The sequence below is a fragment of the Telopea speciosissima genome, chromosome 1 (assembly GCF_018873765.1).
Source record: "Telopea speciosissima isolate NSW1024214 ecotype Mountain lineage chromosome 1, Tspe_v1, whole genome shotgun sequence".
Lineage (NCBI taxonomy): Eukaryota > Viridiplantae > Streptophyta > Magnoliopsida > Proteales > Proteaceae > Telopea > Telopea speciosissima.
In genome coordinates this window covers 65,978,645-65,997,061 of record NC_057916.1, presented here as the reverse complement: position 1 = coordinate 65,997,061, position 18,417 = coordinate 65,978,645, and the positions used below count along the sequence as shown (strand labels likewise).

The 18,417-nt window shown below is 42.7% G+C and overlaps 1 protein-coding gene across 1 annotated transcript in view; it reads left to right on the top strand.

The window, feature by feature from the left end:
- Nucleotides 1–18,417, top strand: part of LOC122657102 (oligoribonuclease-like) — an 82,691-nt gene that overhangs the window by 50,648 nt on the left and 13,626 nt on the right. The window lies entirely within an intron of this gene.

Here is an 18,417-nt window from a genome sequence, read left to right as displayed (position 1 = left end):
CAAGGGAGCAGGGTAACAAATAACAAAAAGAGGGGGGGGGGGGGAGAGAATCAGCTTTAGTTGAATTGACTGTGCTAAACTTTTAAGGTAAAAGTTCTCTAGACTTGAAAGTCTAGATGCTTTTACCATAGTTGTCAAGGCGCCTTGCCCTTGCCTTGAATTCTGGTGTCGCCTTGGTCTCCTAGGCGACGCATTTTTGCCTTCTTGTTGTCGCCTTATTTTCCAACCCCTTTGACCGCCTTGATTCGCCTAGGCGCCTTAACAACTGTGGGTAGTACTTCTCCCTTGAAAAAAATTGCTATATTTCACTTACTGTCACAGCTTTAACTGTAAAATTGAGTGTTTACCAAGGATTGAACTCGTTCAAAGATATGGTTAATAAAGCAGTTGTGACTAGCCCAACTTGCAGCATTTTTCTTTTTTACTTTTTGACACTATTTTGAGTGGAACTGGCAACATAAGTGATCTGGTTTCCAAAGGATAGTTTTCCTAAATTAGTGGAGAGAAAATTTCATGGCCATGGATCTCATTATTATTATTATCTGATCATGCTTGTCCCTTAACGGCCCAAATACCTGCCTCGTGGCCGATCAAATGGTGCCCAAAATTTTTGGACAAGGTCCCCTGCTCATATGAAGTTTCAGCCCAATCAGAGTTTGCCAAGTGGCAAATAGAGCTTTGAAAATCCAGGACTATGTGAGTGCATGCATAGACATGCATGGAGATGCATGCCGAAACTCATGTGTAACTTAGTATTTTGTCAAGAATAAGGAAGTTATTACATTTTAACTTCAAAATGAGAATCTAGGAAATTCTAATGGGGTGTGGAAAATTGTATAGTTTCTTCAAAAAAGAAAAGGACAGTAGCTGGAAGTTTGCTTTTTTGGGGTCCTAGGAGTGGTGGACTTGAGTCAGTCCTAACCTTCAGTGCTTTTTTGCTTGAAGTGCCACCTGAAGACACCGCATCTTCAAATTGGCAGTCCATCCTTTTACCGTAGCATCAAGGAATCACCCATTAAAAGAGGGAAAGAAAAATTTACTACAATCCCAAGTAAGGGGAATCAGTGAACCTGCTAACTAGATTGCTAGTGGACTGGCTATATGAGCTTGAGTGCAAGAGGATAAATGATATTTTCTTCAAAGAATGTGTTATGGTCCCAATGATCTGGAAAGATATTAAATCGATGTCCTCATTATTAATTTGAATTACTCACAGTGCAGAGTAATTAAGAATGAGGGCTTGACCTGGTGTAGGTCCTGTTTTCGCAGGGTCCCAGGTGGGATGGATTGGAAACGATCCTACCCTTTGGCATTTATGCACAGAGTGTACATTCTCAGACTCAATCTCATGTCTTCATGCTGGCAGCCTGGGCTTTTTATCTTTGCACTAAATGATAGCCCCTACAAATATATGGGACTTAATTATTATTATTATTTTTTTTGGTGAATAAATAATGTATTACCAAGAGGGGAAAAACGACAAGAAGGGGGGGGGGGGAAATATACAAAGGGAGAGAGGGGGGAAGGGGAAGCGAACCACTAGCTGGTCCTCAAAAGGGAGCTATCTAAACCCTAGGATACAACAATATGCCTGTTCCTTGGGGTGTCCGGGAGAGTCTTCAAAAGCAAAACACAAAGTTTGGAGGAGACATCAAAGAAGAAGGTTTTCCAAATGATGCAGATCCTAGCCTCCTCGAATTGAAGAAGCCACCCTAAACCTAGGGTTTTAGTAGGAGCCTTAGCTTAGTTTAGTTTATTTCCATACTTAGTTTTTATTTTGTGTTTTTAATTGAACCGGGTTAAATTGGTTGCATCCAATTGGTTCAATTGGTTTAATTTAAGTGAAGTGATCCTATTGGCTAAGAGGTTTTTATATCCTATTGGCTAGTAGGGAATCTTCTTTTATTTTAAGTAGTTTAAGTTGTTTTTAAGTCATTAGGACTCTATTTTGAGTCTATTTCAGTTTCCTAGTCAGTTTAAGTTGGCTAATAGGTTAAGGATTGGGTTAGACCATTCCTTTATAGTGTCTAAGTCTAATTTTGAGTCTTTTATATAAGGTTCTAAGGGGGCCAAGTATTGAACACGAATTTGATTAATGAAAAAGCTTTTGTTTGCTGGCATAGCTGCTGCTCTGCTCTGTTGAGTGAACCTTGTGAGTGGGTAATATCAAGGTGAGGGGATTGGTGGACTCCGATCGACTCCTTGCATCTTGTAGATCGGGAGGTCCATCTTCTAGTTCTTCAAAGCTGCTACCATTGAAGATTTAATCTTTCAAGTAAGTAGTTTATTAATTCAGCATTTAACCTTCTTCTTCTAATCTTCTAACCTAAGCTCCATCTACTCCTATTATCACCCCTTCCATTAATCCATAGATCCATTAGAACCCGAAAACCCTAAATCCAATTCTGCCCTAAATTGCAGAATTTTGTAACTCATCCAAACCCTAACTTCTTTATACCAAAATAACCCCCTAGACCTGCCCATTAATACCCTATAAACCTCTTTCCTAAAATCTGCCCCTAAACCCTAGATCTTACAAACAGTCCATTTTCATAAGGCATCCTACCCAAAACCCTAGAATTCCAACCTCAACCAAATTTGATCCAACTTATACCATTAGACTCATAAAATTCTGCACATCATTACCAAATAAAACCCTAAGTCGAAACCCTAACCATAACCCTAATTCTGCCCTAATTAGCCTAAGCTGTCCCAATCGGCCAGCCTTGTTAAGAGATCCTATTACCCTGGTTCCTAGTGGGATTACTCCTACCTAGGACTACATTAAATTGGTATCAGAGCCATGGAAGAACATGGTAACCCTGTTGTTGATCCAACGCCACCACCCCCACCTGATCCCATGGCTGCAATCTTGGACATGCTCCATAAGATCAGTGATCGGTTACAGATTGTAGAACACAGGCAAGCTGTGCCTCTTGTAAGCAATCCTCTATATGTAAAGGAGGACATATTCCAAGTTCATTCTGAAGTACATGGAACTCTGGGAAGGGATGAATATCATAAAGGTCATCCTAGACGTCACAGGGACCACAGAGATCATGCTAGACATGACAGAGAGTGCAGGGACCGAAGTAGACCCGACAGAGATGACTACAGGGAAGATAGGGACAGAATTACAGAAGCATCTCGAAGACCTAACTTTGAGGAATACATGAGATCCTACTTCACTGGAGATGAAGCTACAAATAGGAGGTACGATACACAGAAGGTCAAACTAGAGCTAAAGGAGTATAATGGGCATGGTGATCCACAGGTGTTCTATGACTGGCTTGCTGCCCTGGATGATTATTTTGACTGGTATGACTTGCCTGAAGATCGAAAGATGAGATTGGCACGTACCAAACTGATTGGCCCTGCCCGAGAATGGTGGCGAAAGGCAGAGAGAGACTTGGAGCGTGTAGGTGATGCACCTACTAATTGGGAGGACATGAAGTATGATTTGAAAGAGAAGTACTTGCCTAGACATTACAGAGCTCAGATGCAAGATCAACTCAACTCCCTTCGGCAAGGGACTATGACTGTATCCGAGTATATGCAGCAGTTCGATTCTCTTTCCTCTCGTACTGATACCAGGGAGAGTGCTACTCAGATGTTATCTCGATTTCGGCTGGGATTAAGATCTGATATTGTTAGGGCTATTGGAGTTGTTGATGTTCTGGACATCAAGGACTGTTTCGAGAAGGCATTGAAGGCTGAAGAATTATTGGCTGGGAATAGAAGATTTGATTCCTCCACTGAGGGTACTGTCAAAACTTTTTCAGCATTCAAGTCTACTACCACTGGTCACAATCGAGTTGGAAACTCTGCTGCTGGTCCTATTCGACCAGGCTACTCTGTCGGTAGTTCTTCCCGCCCTACAGGCCCTCCACGTGCTGATCATAAAGGTAAAGCTTCCATGGACAGCAATGAACCCTACAAGTGTTTCCACTACAACGAGCTTGGGCACTATGCCAACGAATGCCCACAAAAGCATAGACCTGTTAATGTGGCTGCCAAGGCAGAGGAAACCCCTGAAGGGCACGATGAGCAAGGTGTATATGCACTACCCCCTGATAGTGATGAAGACTACGAATGTTACCTAGAAGATATGGATGGTGGTGCTCAAGGTGTCCATACGATTGCTCCAGTTCTCATGGATGATGTGGTTGATTGTGACGAGGTAATTGGGAACATTTCACAGGGAGACAATGACAAGCAAGTTGCTGTTCTTGAAGAGGTGGGGCTGAATGAGAAGATTATCAATATAGAAGACCCTATGGAGGTTGAGCACATTGACTTTGTGATGCCCCCTTGGTTCTTCAAAGAGAAGGCCCCACGACTTGAAGACCATATTCCCATTGTTCTAACCTCAACAGAATTCTGCCAGGGAAGTGTTGAAGCTGCTGCCCACATGTTGCTTCCTCCTCCTCATCATAAGGTTCGTGGACGAGTTTCTTCACACAAGAATAGTACTTGGACTCCCATTCATGATGTCAACAAGCTCAGCCCCAAGTTGCCAGAGTGTTGCATAGATTTCACCCATTCATCGGAGATGAATGTTTCTAAGTCGGGGAGAGTTGATGCAGATCCTAGCCTCCTCGAATTGAAGAAGCCACCCTAAACCTAGGGTTTTAGTAGGAGCCTTAGCTTAATTTAGTTTATTTCCATACTTAGTTTTTATTTTGTGTTTTTAATTGAACCGGGTTAAATTGGTTGCATCCAATTGGTTCAATTGGTCTAATTTAAGTGAAGTGATCCTATTGGCTAAGAGGTTCTTATATCCTATTGGCTAGTAGGGAATCTTCTTATATTTTAAGTAGTTTAAGTTGTTTTTAAGTCATTAGGACTCTATTTTGAGTCTATTTTAGTTTCCTAGTCAGTTTAAGTTAGCTAATAGGTTAAGGATTGGGTTAGGCCATTCCTTTTTAGTGTCTAAGTCTAATTTTGAGTCTTTTATATAAGGTTCTAAGGGGGCCAAGTATTGAACACGAATTTGATTAATGAAAAAGCTTTTGTTTGCTGGCATAGCTGCTGCTCTGCTCTGTTGAGTGAACCTTGTGAGTAATATCAAGGCTACCTAGTGGGTAATATCAAGGTGAGGGGATTGGTGGACTCCGATCGACTCCTTGCATCTTGTAGATCGGGAGGTCCATCTTGTAGTTCTTCAAAGCTGCTACCATTGAAGATTTAATCTTTCAAGTAAGTAGTTTATTAATTCAGCATTTAACCTTCTTCTTCTAATCCTCTAACCTAAGCTCCATCTACTCCTATTATCACCCCTTCCATTAATCCATAGATCCATTAGAACCCTAAAACCCTAAATCCAATTCTGCCCTAAATTGCAGAATTTTGTAACTCATCCAAACCCTAACTTCTTTATACCAAAATAACCCCCTAGACCTGCCCATTAATACCCTATAAACCTCTTTCCTAAAATCTGCCCCTAAACCCTAGGTCTTACAAACAGTCCATTTTCATAAGGCATCCTACCCAAAACCCTAGAATTCCAACCTCAACCAAATTTGATCCAACTTATACCATTAGACTCATAAAATTCTGCACATCATTACCAAATAAAACCCTAAGTCGAAACCCTAACCATAACCCTAATTTTGCCTTAATTAGCCTAAGCTGTCCCAATCGGCCAGCCTTGTTAAGAGATCCTATTACCCTGGTTCCTAGTGGGATTACTCCTACCTAGGACTACATTACCAAATCAAGTTGAACGAACGAGAGTTGGAGGTCCATCTTCTAAGGTTCCTTTCCATCCAAATGTGATAAAGGGCTGCACCAAAAACAAGTCTTCCAATAGTGTCGCAAATAGTTTGCCCAGAAAAGCTCATGTCCAACCAAAGCCACTCTCTAGCAAAGGGGAGAGGTCTCCTATTGCGAGGCCAAATAAAGGTAAGGGCTTTTTTCCAGATGGTAGAAGAGAAGGGGCAGTCAAAAAATAGGTGATCTATGTCTTTATGGCCAGTCCAACAAAGGATACAAGAGGGGGAAACTGGGATTCTTCTGTGAAGAAGGAAGGCTTGGGTTGGGAGGCAAAGTCTAAGGGCTCTCCAGGCTAGAAAGCTATGTCTGGGGATGTGGCCTTTGAACCAGATTAGTTTGTGCCATATGACAGTTGGGGCATGGGGTCTAGCTAGGTTCCAGGCAGACTTGAAGGAGAAGAGGCCATTCGTGGAGGGAAGCCAGATGGTCTTGTCCGTAGGGGTAGGGGGGGTGGAGGGGAAGGGAGGGAGGGAGTCCCAGAACCGGGAGAAGGAGGGGGGGGAAGGGGAAGGGAGGGGTCCAAGTACCATGGGCAATGATGACAGAGAGAGGGGCGGACTTGGGAATGCCGGAGGAATAGACAGCTCTCGCACCAAGGAAGTTATAAAGGATACCGTTGGGGTGCCAAGGGTCAAGCCAAAGGGAGATTGAGGTCCCGTCAGATATAGAGGAGGAGGTGGCACTAAGGGCTAGAGGGCGAAGAAGGAGGATCTTGCGCCAGACCCAGGAGGAGTCAGAAGGGATGATGGAATCCTTTTTGAGGAGGTGGGAGTAGACCCAATTAACCCAAATGGAATCGTGCTTTGATGAGATTTTCCAAATCAACTTCAGGATACCCGCAGTGTTAGAGTCGCTGATACGACGGATTCCAAGGCCTCCTTCAGATATGGGGACAGATGGATTTCCAGCTGATGGGGTGAAGGAAATGAGAGGTTTCTTTACCTTTCCAGAGGAAGGCACAGAAAAGGGATTCCATTGCCTTGATGGTGGCTTTTGGTAGACCAAAGATGCCGCTCCAGTAAATGTAGGAAGATTGGAGGACTGAGCGGATACATTCCAATCTGCCTACATAGGAGAGAAGACGGCCTTTCCAAAGTTGGAGGCGCTTCCGGATATTGTCCAGCATGGGGGTGCAATGGTGGATGGAGAGCCTGGCAGGAATGAGGGGGAGGCCCCAATGGAGAAGCCAGTGAGACGCAAGAGGGTATCTCTGTCAGAATCCGACACACCAGCAAGGAAGAGTTTGGATTTAAGGAGGTTGATACGAAGGCCTGAGAGGGTCTCGAAAAGATGAAGGGAGTCCACGATGGCAGGTTTCGATGGGTTTGAGACCTATTTTGGGGCTGAAACTTGGTACTCAGCCTATTTTAGGCCATTTAAATAGAATGGCACTATCAGATTTTGCAGAAACAAAGTCCAAATAGGAGTTTCACTTCGGATCCTAGGTTGGTAGGCAACGACATACTAATAGGCCCTATTCTACACATAATTTAGTAATTGAATGCAATCAAATCATACAATTAATTTAAATAACTTAAATAAACATTACAAATGTAAAAGTGTACAATACATCAATCTTAACATATTACATCTATCATCCCATGCCATATTGCCGAATCAAGTATTCATCTCCATATCGTGCCACATAGGAGTCCCATGTCATAGTGCTGCTGTATTATCGCACATAGTCTGCCACGCAATTCACATAAGTGTTGTCATCAACATATTTCAAGTTCCCTATCCTAGGGTATAGACGAGGCGGTTACGATGAACTCGATCCACTGCTACTGCCATCAGCCTATTGAACATATTCCATATTAGTGTTGTCATCAACATATTCCAAGTTCCCTATTCAAATGTGAGCTGATTTATCACAAATCTTGCGAATTTGTAGATTTTTGTAACCTCTTCCCTGTCTCCGGCAAGTTTTCCGTTGAAACCACCGTAAAAAATGACAAAAAATGAGCTCCACAGCACACACACACACACACACTTCTCTGTCGAGACAGTCGAATTCTGTTGAGATCTCAACTGTCTCGGTTGAGATCTGGATAACTTAAAGGGTGGTTTGGGTCAAAATCTTTGCCGAACCAAAAATCTCGATTCGACATCTCGACTCGACCGAGTTGGGGTAATTTCCTGTTTCGATTTCCAACTCGTCTCGGTATTTCAAAAAAGGGAGTTTTTACCGAGATTTCAGCCGAGTTTTTACCGATATATCACCAAGATCTTGGTGAGATCTTGTACCATGGTCTATATATACCACTTTCAATGTAGACCTATCTAATTTCATAGGGAAAAGGCTGTAACGCTCTCCTCAATGACATATGGGCTCCCCCTCTGTGTTCCCATTGGCTGTGCATGTAGATCCCATTACATGCCGGCGGCATGTAGATGCCCTCACCAATTTCATATTAACAGGTGCATGAATATTATAATGAATTTGGTGAACTTTTATTGGTTGATTTGGTAGGTTCAGTTGGTCTCAGAACATTACAAATGTGGAAGTCCCGAAATTCTATCAATTGTTTGATATGTTATTGTCTTGTGTACAAGCTGTTCTGTTAAGTTTTTTTTTTTTTTGTTTTCATAATTCTTGTCTGTAGAATCCTGAACTAGTGGCTATTTCATTTTCTTATTAAATAATTTGTTTATATTCACCTGCAAGTCATAACATTTGCCTATATATTGTGATAATTTGAGGTAGTTTTTGGCGTTCAACATAATGGGCCACAAACAGTTATCTAGTTTTTTTTTTTACTAAAAGATCATTTGTATTAATGAAGAGAAAAAATAGGAATGTACAAAGCATGGACCGAAATCTTGCGAGATCTCGCCGAGATTCTCGGTTTTCCAGGAATCCGAGACGGGTTGCATGGCGAAACAGGAAGAAGTCAATTTATCGGCGCCGAGATCTTGTCTCGAAGAGGGTTGAAAAAACAGGAAAAAATCAAAGGAAAACTGCGAGATCTCGCTGAGATCTCTCGGGGCAAATATGGGTCTCGGTTATGGGTCTGGGTCATTTTGACCCAAATAACTTGTTTTAACTTAAATTCTTAGAACTTCTAATTCATTTGGGGCTATTCTGTCGACAGAGAGCCTTTTGGTTCTCTTCTTCTCTCCAACTCTCTTCTTCTCTCAATCTTCTCCTCTTCTTCATTATTTGGTTGGATTCGAACATTTGGAAGGTGAATTATTGCAGCTCAATTTTGGAGGATTGCTCAAGTTTGTGAAGGTTTTTTGAAGGTAAACTCATTTTCCCTAAACCTATTTTTTTGAAAAAAAATTGATGAAATGTTGTTAGATGGGATTGATTTTGAGTTATGTTATACAAGTTAGGCCGATCTATGACTTGATGCAGGCCGAATTTTTTTTGGGTTATTAAATTATTTATTATAATTTCTGGAAGAAAAAAAATGATATTTTTCAAAAAAGAAATTAAAAAAAATGGGATAAATACTTATTGTTTAGATGTGATCTTGATGTATGTTAGACTAGTTTGCATGCTCTACAACCTCATGGAGTCATTTTTTTTTTTCACCCATTAAAAAAAATATTTTATTTTCAGATTTAATAATAATATTATTTAAATAGTTAAAAAAATATATAAAATTAAGGAAAAATATTTGTTTTTGTTGGAAAATTATGCACAACAATTGTACATAATATCCAACTTCAAATGATGTCAAATACATCATTATATTATAATATTTTATATTTAAAGGTATAATTATTTTTTATAAAAATTGTAAATATTATTTTTAATTAATAAATAAATACTAGGGTTAGGGAATAAATAAGAGATAGGTATTTGATTGTTGTAGTAGCTTCATATTATGTTTAATAGTTATAAATACAATACTTTAAGTGTTTATTACCTTACTTTAAGTCTGTAATAGTTACTAATACATGTTTTTATGTAACAGTGTAAAAAATACGATATTTCTTACACAATGGGGGATATAGCATGGTTACATGGAGTCCCAAGGTCTGAGGACAAAAAGAAGTCAAAGTGTAACTACTGTGGGAAGATTCTAAATTCTGGAGAAGCAACTAGGTTAAAGGAACATTTATCTGATCTGGGTAAGGATGTTGTCAAATGCAAAAATGTTCCGAGCTAAGTGAAACTGGCAATGGCACAAAATATAAGAGGAGTACGGACAAAGAAAGTTGAGAGGGAAAGACAACAAATAGCTTTTGATGAAGCAGTGCTAGAGAGGCCTGGTGTAGACATCCATGGGGGAGTAGGAGATGCTACTGAATATAGGCCTACACCTGGTGAGTTCGGATCAAAGGCTGAATGGAGGATTTACCAGCTGACTTTGGTAGCGAGTAGGGAAAGTTTTCATTTTGACAATATAAGAGCATATGAGCAAGTAAGAGGAGCTGGTGGATCTGGCTCAGCTGCACCAGTGCAAGAAGATGAGAGGAGGAGAAGCACTGGCACAAGAGATATCCCATGGCCCCAAGCCCGATCACGAGTACGATCCCCAAATACCATTCTTGAGCAGGATCTATCTACCTTTAGGCAACAAGATGCCTTCCAGCCAACCATCCCGTAAGTGTTTGGTGGTAAACAAAAGGAAGCACGGAAAGCCTTCAGCAAGTTTATGCTATACAATGGCATTCCAGCTAATGTAGCACAAGGAACATATTATAATGCATTCCTTGACGCTGTAGGGAGGGCTAGCGCAGGATGGAAGGGGCCTACACCATATGAGTTGTATAATGTATATTTGCCTAGAGAGGTAGAGGAGTTGAAAGAGTACATAGAGGGTCTGCAGCCAAAGTGGGATACATATGGGGTTACTCTTATGGCTGATGGTTGGACTGGACCTACCAGACAGTCCATCATAAATTTCATGGTGAGTTGCAATGGGAAGACTGTCACTTTTACAATATCTCGCGATATATCGTGAGATCTCGCGATATATCATGAGATCTCGCGATATATCGTGAGATCCACGATATATCGTCGATATATCATGATATATCGACGAGATATTGTATTTTTATGTTTCGGAAGTGTTTCGTATCTCGGACATATCGAGATTCACGAAATATGGCAATATATCGCCGATATTTTGCGAGATTTTATACCATGGAAGGAAGTATGGCCAAGGCAATCCGAAAAACAGAGATGAATGAACTGGGAGGAGGAGAGAAGGGAGATGGTGATTTTACGAGGATACCAGAGGATCCAAATACGCCCATTTGGGTGGGCGGAGTAGTTAGAGAACAAGGACCAGCCAGGGGCTAAAGACTTCAGAATTTTGCTCCTTGATGTGAGTTTCAAGGAGGCAGCAGAAAGCAGCACGAGAAGCACAAAGCTTGGAGCGTACAGAAGCTTGTTTCGAGGCAAAATTAAGGCCCCAAGTATTCCAAAGAAAGCCATGGATCCTTGGGGAAGAGGGAGGAAGGGCATCGGGGACTCCAAAAGTCGGGACAGGACTGAGCAGGATCTTGTTTCGCTCCGGTACCGTCCCCTGTAGGAGCTATGTCGAGAAGAGCCGGGAGGCGGGTTGCAGGAAGGCCGCTGGCTAACAAGGGTAGCATCGGGTGAAGGAGAAGGGGTAACAGGGTTAAGAAGTGGATAGGAACCCGACCCGATGGGGCCAGGGGTGGTTGGTTATTTGGGCTAGGGGCTACCAAACCAAAATTGAGCTGGTCCAGGCCAGTCAAGGCTGCACTCGAGAGGGTCTTTGACAAAGAGGTGGACACGTCAGTGGGGCCCCCTCTTGACTTCTCTAAAAAGCCTGTCGAGCTGTTTATATCCAAGATACCTTGAATACAAGAGGCCTGAGGAAGAACTGTAGCAGCTATAACCGAGGGAAGCGAGGAGGAGTTTCCCAAAGCTAGCAGCGGCGATAAAGGTCCAGTCGCAGAGTCTCCAGAGCTAGGAATGGAAGTTCAATGGCAGGATCTTCTAACATCCTGGATCTGCTGCGAGGCAAGACGTTGGAAAGGAGTTTTTCGGGGCAGGCTTCTTGGACTGTAGCATCAACATCATCCTCAGCCGAAAGTTGTTCTGTAGCGTCAACATCATCGACAGCCAAAGCGCCGTACCTGTTCTAAGACAGAGGAAGAGTCGACGGAGCCCTAATCGAGCTTGTGGTACCTGCCGCCGGCAGCGACGGAGCCTCCTGATGGTTTCAGTGATTCCGATGGTTCCGATGTCTTGATCTGGTCCTTCTCCTACCACGAGACCGATGCCGTTGACTAGGAAGTGAAAACTCATCGCCAACGCCATCAGTCGGAGTATTCCCATCAACAGGGACAGTTGCTGGAGGGGGAGGATCAACCGGGGTCACAGACGGGGGAGAGCAAAGCTTGGAGTCGTGTCCAAAGATTTTGCAGACAGTGCAGTGAGGCGGCTTCCAATCGTAATGAATATCTTGTTCGGATGAATGGTCCTCTCCTTCAATAACCTTGATGAAAGTGGGCAAAGCTTCCTGCGCAGAGACTTCCACACAGAGGCGAGCAAAAGCCAACCTATCTTTGCGCCTGGTCCTCACATCAGTGAACAGGGGCTTTCCCAAAACAGCGCCCAGGGAGCTTAGTCCATCCGTACACCAGTAGTGGAGAGGCAGGCCAGGCAATGAAACCCAGAGAGGAGTCGTTGAGAGATCAGTTCGACAAAGTTGTAGGTGCCGGTGCCATTGTCGAAGGAAAATTGGCTTTTTCCCATCCATCCAGGGACCTCCTTTTAAGCCACGAACCTTGTCAGAAGGAGAGGAGAACTTGAATAGAAAGAAGCCGTTATCCAAGAGAGAGACATCCAACGATCCCTGAGGTCTCCACTGTTTGGAGAGAGATGCTTTGACGATTGGGAAAGGAGGATGAGAGCCCAAAAAATTACCAACTAAACTGTTCTCCCAGAGCTTAGCTTCAAACTCCAGAACTTCAGGGGGACAGAGGGCCACCTTGGATGGGCCATCTAGAGCAGGGGGCAACAAAGTGAAGGGGGGGGCCCTCAGACGAAGAAGGAGAGGCAGGGTTGAAGAGGGAAGTCCAAGGAGCAGGGGTTGAGGGCTGAGGGGCAGGAGGGGGAGGTCGAAGCAATGGGGATGAAGAGTCAAGGGGGAGAGGAGGACTGCATTAAGCCAAGAGAGACAGCAGAGAGGAGAGGGAATCAGGCCGGCCGGAGAGGCCAGCGGGAGCTCAGGCAAGCATCGACAGAGGCCAGCAGGAACTCACCATTCAAGACCATCTCATAATCTCATCCTCATTCTTAATGCACCTAATGTGGTTAAAGTTCTTATTTTTTTCAATCCATCATTTTTGCCAGTTTATAGATATCATTTTCACCGTTCTTAATATGTATCTTACTATAAAAGTCCTCATACACTACGTATACTAGCTCTTGCCGCACTAACTACTTTCGTAGCATTATTCTGTGCAATTTTGTATTTTTTAAATCTTCCTCTTTGTTAGTCTTTGTCATGTTTTGAAACAGGACTTCTACTCTAATAGCTGTTTGAACCTCATCATTCCAACAATAATAAGAAAAAAGTGTTTAATATTTTCTAATAACAAGAGAAATCTCCATAGCAGCCTCCTCTAGATTTGGAATGTAAAAAAAAAGAAGGAAATATGACTTCTTCATTAGTAGGATTTTAATTAGACTGTTGATTGGTGGGTATTAATTAGCTCCTCATTATTACTAAATCATAATTTTAGATGTTTAAAGCCTTCCTTGATTTAATAGATTATAAATTTATTAGTTTCAAAGTTCAAGAATTCGAGTCTACAATTAGAGATATTTGGCAAGTGATATTTTAGGTAAATCTTATAGTCATAGTTGTCATGGCGTCTAGGCGACCCAAGGCATCGGAGAGGACCTGGACGTAAGGAGACACAAACAAGGCGACCCTAGTTGTTAAGGCCCCCACCTAGGTGGCACCTTTTTTTTTTTTGGTGAACAAATAATGTATTACCAAAGCCCAAGGGGGGCGAGGGAGAAAGGAGGGAGGGGAATATAGAAAGGGAGGAGGGGGGGGAAGAAACAAACCCAACTAACGGGTTCTCAAGAGAGCACTATCTAAACTCCAGGACACAACAATATGCCTGTTCCTTGGGAAATCCAAAAAGGCCTTCAAAGGCCGAACACTGAGCTTAGAGGAGACATAAAAAAAGATGGCTTTCCAAATCAAGTCAAAGGAACAAGAGTTGGAGGTCCATCTCAGAAGGTTCCTCTCCATCCAAATGTGATAAAAAAATGGCACCAAACACAAGCTTGCCTATAGTGTCGCAGGTAGTGTATCCAGGGTAAGTCATGTCCATCCATCGCCACTCTCTAGCAAAAGGGAGGGGTCTCCTATTGCGAAGCCATATAAACGAAAGGGCTTTTTTCCAGATGGTAGAAGTAAAAGGGCACTCAAAGAAGAGGTGGTCAATGTCTTCGGAACCATTCCAATAGAAGATACAAGAGGGGGAGACGGGGATTCTTCGGTGAAGGAGGAAGGCTTGGGTTGGGAGGCAAAGGTTAAGGGTTCTCCAGGCAAGGAAGCTGTGTCGAGGGATGCGGCCTTTGAACCAGACTAGTTTGTGCCAAAGGACAAAAGGGGCTTGGGATCTAACTAGGTTCCAAGCAGAACTGAAGCTGAAGAGGCCGTTTGTGGAGGGGAGCCAAATGACCTTGTCCGCGTGGGTCGGGGGGAGGGAGTTCCAGATCAGGGAGAGGGTGGGGGGAATAGGGGAAGGGGGGGTCCAAGATCCATGGGAGATGATGGTGGAAAGAGGGGCAGACTTGGGAATGCCCAAGGCGTAAGTTGCTCTAGCTCCAAAGAAATTGTAAAGGACTCCATTGGGTGCCAGGGGTCAAGCCATAGGGAGATGGAGGACCCATCAGCAATAGAGAAGGAGGTGGCTCTAAGAGCCAATGGGCGAAGGAGGAGGATCTTGCGCCAGACCCAGGAGGAATCTGAGGGGATGGGAACGGTCCAAATGGAGTCCTTTTTGAGGAGGTGGGAGTAGACCCAATGAACCCAAATGGAATCATGCTTAGAAGAGATTTTTCAAATAAACTTCAGAATACTCGCAGTATTGGAGTCGCGGATACGGCGAATGCCAAGGCCTCCTTCAGATTTGGGGAGGCAGATGGATTTCCAGCTGATAGGATTGAGGAAATGGGAGGTTTCCTTCCCTTTCCAGAGGAAGGCACAGAAGAGGGATTCCATAGCTTTGATGGTGGTTTTAGGAAGGCCAAAGATGCCACACTAGCTAATGTAAGAAGATTGGAGAACCGATCTAATGCATTCCTGTGAAATCCACTATAAATTTGAACTTTGGAACTTGTGTGATTTCAGGTTCTAGTTCACTGTCTATGGTTGCCTCGATGCTGTGGGCTGCATCAGTGGAAGATGCAGATCAATTCTCTGACTCACCTATGGAGGATTCCGGAGAGTCATCACAACGAGCCATTCTTGATTCCGAGGATTCTGCAGGCTACCTGTATCTGAGCTACGTGTGTTAGACATGCTTGGATGCACAGATGCAGTAACTCTCCATCTTATAGACTGAATTGTAGGTAATGATTCTATTCCTATATGTATATATATAATTTATTTATCTAAAATGAATATTAGGGACAGAATGGTAATTATTACTTGCGGGACCTACAATGTGGAACCCAGTTTCCTGTAGACTATACACACTGGCTTCCCACTGATGTCACATGACATCACCCCAATGACTTAATTATAGCTAATTAGGAAGTTAATTTATAGGAAATCAGGTTATAAAAACATATTCTAAAAATCTGTTTTTGTATTACTAAGGCAAACATGCCTTAGTCATACACTACTATATAAGAGTTACTTATCCTTAACTTTCATTTCATTCCTACATCTAAACCTAAACCGATTCAGCTTGGGAAATAGAGAAAAAGAGGAGAAAAGAAAAGGGAAAAGAAGGGCTATCACTTAGAATTTGAAGCCTAGCTTGGAGGTTGGTCTTGGAATTGAAAACTGGGGGCTGCCATCATCAATTACATCTTCAATTTCAGGTAGGCCTTGAATATAATTGTTGTACCTGATTCTTCCTCTCATTTCTCTTAATTTCATTTGGGTTTTAAACCCAATTCAATCCTAAGCTAAGGGATTGATAAGAACTTGACCAAATCCCCAATTTTATCATGTTGATTGGATCCAATTTGATCTAAATAGAAAGATACCCTGATTTTCTCTTCTTATCCTTCAATTATAGTTGAATCTTATACCCTATTAAACCCTAGTATAGGAAATTTGATTAATTGGGACAAGTCCCCAAATTAAAATGTGGTTTTGGGTTTAATTAACCCAATACTACTAACCCACCTGAAATAAGCCTTGAAACATGAAATTGAACCTTTGCATGTCAAGATCCAAGGAACCCAACAAAAATCCCCAATTCTGACTTTTGGACCGGATGGTGTTGCAGGCTTGTAACCGGTCAACCGTAGGGTCTAAGGTGTGAATCTGGTTCACTATTTTGGCCCTGTCTTGAACCCAGATGTTAGGGCTTTGACCTAGGACTCCTTCCATAACGAATTGATGATGTTTTGTGTCTATCTAGGACTGTTAGACTCTATCTTTGTGTGGTTTACTTGGAGTTTTGGGATTCTATCTGGCTAGGCTAGTCTACTATCTTAGGTAAGGGAATTTGACCTTAATTTTGGTGTGTTTGTGTAACTAATTACTTTTTTTTTTAACTATGTCATATCATGCATCATTCCTACAACTATTCATATAGTTTATTAGCTTTTAATTCTTTACATTAGATGTGCATGATTTAGGATGCATCTGCATATTGCATTGCACATATTATTGTTCTTGGAACTGTATGGTTTATGATGATGTTACTAGACAGCTTATTGTATTACTCTTATTGAAACATATGCCATCATATTAAACTGCATATGGTTAGGACTGGCATAACCCAGTACTATGGCCCTTACCAACAGGGGAGAGGTGTTGGATAACCCGTAGTAGGTCCGAAGGGATGATTCCGGAATGCTATTTACTGTCCCATTTCCGAAGAACATTACAGGAGTAGAAACAAACATTAGGGTTAGTCACTTGGGGTTCGTTAGCGTCAGATGTTTGATGCCTGAGCTGTCGAGTCTCCACCATAGTAGAATGGTTTCGCTCCGGTAACCGACGTCTGGTTATGTATTTCTGGGACCGAGGCTATCATTCTATTGCAGTAGTACTTATACCTCATGAGACCTAGTATCCATGTTAGGAGCATGTTTAATTTAGGTCATTCATCATGGACTATCTGCATATGCTTGTATGTTTTTCCTTGTTAGGCTCAGTGGAGCTCACCCCTGTGGAATTTCTTATTTTCAGATGATCCTATTGTTGTTGTTGGTGTTTCTGTGGGAGTTTCTTCTGCTCAAGACCCTCCTATAGCTCATGGAGTTGATACTCCGCTTCTTGTGGAACACGATGTCTCGTGCTCGTGCGACGACTGTTCTTTCTCCTGAAGTGCCTGACAAACCAGGCTATCTCCCCACTTTTGTTTCTGAAACACTTTTGTATACCTAGTCTTATGTAGATATATCTTTTGTTTTGGGTTACTGTTTGAGATTGTCTATGTAACTCAACTTCACTTAATATATATAACTGCATTATCACTAGTCTTCTTTATTATTGCCTTATCTCTAGTATTTAAATTGCTTCCGCTACGTTTAAATTCTGTATATTGTGATAATTATTGTAAATAGGGTACTGCATTTGCGATCCTGGTGGATTGGTTGAATGTCAGAGACATCCAGTTACACTTAGCCCTTATTAACCGGGCCGGGGTGTGACAATTCCAGCCTGCCCGCATAGGAAAGAAGACGGCCTTTCCAAAGCTGAAGACGCTTATAGATATTGTCGAGCATGGGGGTGCAATGATGGCTGGAGAGTCTAGCAGGGATGAGGGGGAGGCCCAGGTATTTTACTGGGAGGGATCCCAGGGAGAATCCCGTAAGGCGAAGGAGGGTGTCTCTGTCAGAAATCAAGACACCAGATAGGAAGAGTTTGGATTTAAGAAGGTTAATGCGAAGGCCAAAGAGACTCTCAAAGAGGTGGAGGGAAGACATGATGGCAGAGATGGAGGAGGAAGAAGCGTTGGAGAAGATCATAAGATCATCCGCAAAGGCCAGGTGGGTAAGGTTTAGCTGCTTGCATTTTGGAATGGGGGAGATGAGCTGGAGGTCAGTTTTGGCTTGGATGCTTCTCAAAAGAACTTCCAAGGCCAGAGAGAAAAGGAAAGGGGAAAGGGGGCAGCCCTGGCGAATTCCAACTTTAGAGTGGAAAAAACCGGTAGGGGAGCCATTGACAATAACAGAGAAGGAGGGGGAGGAGATGCAGGCCAAAATCCAGCGGATGAAAGGGGGGGGGGGGGAAGCCCATCTGGGAAAGCACCTCAACATGAAGTCCCATCTAAGGGAATCAAAGGCTTTGTGAAGGTCAATCTTCATAAGGGCAGCGGGAGAGTGAGATTTTCTATCGAAACCCCTCACAATTTCGGAGCAGAGGATGATGTTGTCTACTATGCTTCTACCAAAGATGAAGGCAGATTGATTGGGGCTAACAAGGGAAGGGATGACAAGCTGGATTCTGTTTGTCAGGATTTTGGCAATGAACTTATAGAGGAGATTGCAGAGAGAGA